The sequence below is a fragment of the Peromyscus maniculatus genome, chromosome 15 (assembly GCF_049852395.1).
Source record: "Peromyscus maniculatus bairdii isolate BWxNUB_F1_BW_parent chromosome 15, HU_Pman_BW_mat_3.1, whole genome shotgun sequence".
In the NCBI taxonomy this organism is placed as follows: domain Eukaryota; kingdom Metazoa; phylum Chordata; class Mammalia; order Rodentia; family Cricetidae; genus Peromyscus; species Peromyscus maniculatus.
The window spans coordinates 72,946,736-72,950,087 of record NC_134866.1 but is presented as its reverse complement, the minus strand read 5'-3'; positions in this window follow the sequence as shown (position 1 = coordinate 72,950,087).

Below are 3,352 nucleotides of genomic sequence, written 5' to 3'. Positions count from 1 at the left end.
TATGGAAACAAAAGCAGAACCTCTTTTCCAAAACAACATATCCTTAGACACAAATTTTGAAGTCAAGATACCTTTAAAATATACATATTGGTTTAACTCAACAGCCTTTACAATCAAATGTCTTTCTGCAGTTAAAAATCCCAAAGACAATATAATCCAGATGCTGTATGTATGTGATTTCCATCTTTACATGGCTTATCTTTTATATTACTTTTACTGTCTTTAAAAGAGTTTATTTTTTAAAATTATGTTTCTTTTTTATTACAAAATTGCCTTTATTACAAATTTCTGTAAATTAGAATATACAAAGATCTATTCCAATTATTACCTTCTAAACCAAACCATCCCCAAATTCTACTGACATTCTTTCAAGTCTTTGTATTTAACCCCAGACTTGAGACTCATTCTTGTTTCTTTGGGTCAAACTAAAGGCATTCTTGTGCATTCAAACTTCACAAATTTCTATCATTTAATGATCTTAAAAAAAAAAAAGCTTTTCACACCTGCTGCAAGGCATCATCAGCAGTAAGGGCAGGGTACGCGTCAGCCCTGAACCGACTCTCCTAATTCTGCCCTATTTTAGCGTTCTCAGCAGGATCCCACCCTTGATACAGGCAGAAAGACTCTCATCCCTCTCTCCATTATGACTTCTTAGTGTCTTTTCGATCCTTCGATCCGCATAAATCTTTTCATCCTTGCTACAGGATCTTTCTGCACAGACAGTAGTGTGAGGACTCTTCTCTTGGGAAAGGTACTTTGGACCGCTCTCAAGATTTTTTTCACTGTTGTTCTCCACCAACATCATCTTCACTGGGGGACAGGGGCGGTGATGGTGGTGGTGATAACGTACTGGTTGAAAAGAAGGGGACTTCTCGGCACTGGGGTTGAGCGTCAGCTTTTTCAGGTCCTTGGCTAATATTTCTGACTCATCATCACAGGAGTGAATGATGAGACTGAATCATCACAGGAGTCTTGATCATCACTGGTCTGAGGAGGTTCTAACTTCAGAACTTGTTTGAACACCTCTGATGGCTCCTCCATGACGATGGGCAGAAGCTCCTAAAGCTCCAAACACAACTGCTTTGTCTTGGAAAAGAGCGAAACCAAACTGGCTCAATATTATGTTTCTTTATATAACTGCATATAGTCCTTTTCTTCTCTCTTCCAAGCCTATGCACATTTTTACACATAATGTTAACCATTTAGAGGTTTATTGCATCTAAATCCGCCATGCTGCTTAGCTTCTGGCGGCTGGTGGCCTGCTCCATCTCATAGGCAGCTGTCGGGAGAGGAGTCTCTTCACTGATGCTCTCATGACACTGTGGACTAGGAAGTCTAGCCCAGTGTGGCTCCGTTTCTGTGCGTTCAGAATCTTCAGGCTTTCTTAGGTCTATGTGGATCAATGCCCAGTGGTGAGTGCCAAATGTAGCTGGAAGTTTTCCTGTGTCCCACCCAGTCCTGCAGCCGCTCAGACTCAAGTAAACACACAGAGGCTTATATCACTTATAAACTGGATGGCCAATAGCTCAAGCTTCTTGCCAGCTAGCTCTTATATCTTAAATTAACCCATTTCTATTCATCTATAAGTTGCCGTATGGCTGTGGCTTTACCTGTGCGCCATTACTTGTTGCTCCCTGGATGGCGGGATGGCGTCTCTACAGACTCTGGCTTTTTTGTCTCACTATCTCTCTTGGATTTTCTTGCCTGGCTCCATCCTGGTCTGCCATAGGCCAATGCAGCTTTATTTATCAACCAATCAGAGCAACACATAGTCACAGAATATAGAAAGATATCCCACAGCAGGTCAGTGTCTTAGTTTCTTTTCTATTGCTGTGGCCATGACCAACAAATTAAAAAAGAAAAAGTTCATTTGGAGCTTATAGTTTCAGATGGTTGGAGTCCATGACCATCACCATAAGGACCTGGGCAGCAGGCAGACACGGTGCTGGAGCAGTAGGGAAAATCTCACATCTTGAGACACAACCACAGGGCAGAGAGAGACACTAGAGGAGGTGCCAGTCTTTTGAAATCTCAAAGACCACCAGCTGTGACCCACTTCCTTTAACAAGACCACAACTCCTAATCCTTTCCAAACAGTTCCACCAACTGAGGGCTGGTGTTCAATCATATGAGGCTATGGGGGCATTCTTATTCAATCTACCACAGTTGGATACACCCGAAACTAATCTACATGTATTCATTTAGATCATAAATTCTCCAAGGGCAAAAGCAATTATCTTATGCCTCTTTGTGGATGGCACAATGTCCTACAGATTCGATGACATATATTGTGAATATATTTGCAATAAAGATAATTTATTGGAATAAAAACATCAGAAACTGCAAAATCTGCCAACTGAACAGAATTTTGGAAAGATAATAAAGTTCTTTATAGCGTTTTATATTGCCCAAGTAGATTCTGTTGTTTGAGCAGTTTAGCAGAGGTTATAACATTTAATTAACTCAAAGGTATGAAGACTAATTGAGAAGATTTTATTTTCCCTTCATAATTGCTATCAATATGATAAAATTGTCCTAAATCTGTCATTCTGGTCACGTTACCATACACAGTTACTGGGAAGCCCATATGAAACAGTCCCCTACTATTTATGTTTCTTGAAGGTTTAGGATTAACAGGGAGGGCTTGCATTCATTAGAATAAAATTGTACTAGAAATATAACCTGACCTCATTCCTAAGAGCATCTCTTGTCGGCTCTGGGCAGCAATTCCAGCTGTAGGCAGCAGAGGTAGATGTTCTCACAGAAAACAGGAGACACTAATTACTCGTGTTTTAGTTTCTTTCCTAATTCTCATTTCAGATATTGAAATCCTATAAATTATTGCTCTTTTGTGCTGTCGTTTCTTTCTTCGTTTCTTCTGTCCTTTCTTGAGTAGGGATGTTTTGCCAGACAGGCCAACCTTATCATTCATCTGTGTTGGCTCACTTGGTCACTCATTGCTTCCTCCATTACCATGACAAACATAAACATCCCAGAGTGGACAGTGTTATCATTACCCCCACTTCATGAAATGACTGATTCTTGTGGCTCCTGCAAGAAGATTTTAAATTCCACTTGGCAAATACTGAGTGTTGCCACGTGCTGTGGAAGATGGCATGGGAAGAATGAAGATGGACAAGTGTCTAAGAAATTTAAGCCAACAGTCTGTGGATAATGAGTATGAACATTCACCTCTGGAGAGGAACTGACTCCATAATGTGACTGTCTTAGGCCCACTGTGTCCTGAGGTAAGACTCTAGTGTTAACATTCAAAAGGAAAAGCACCAAATGCACATTGACCTATGTGGTCCCTCCGATCTCCTCCCACTGAGGTGGCTCCTGGAGCTGTTAG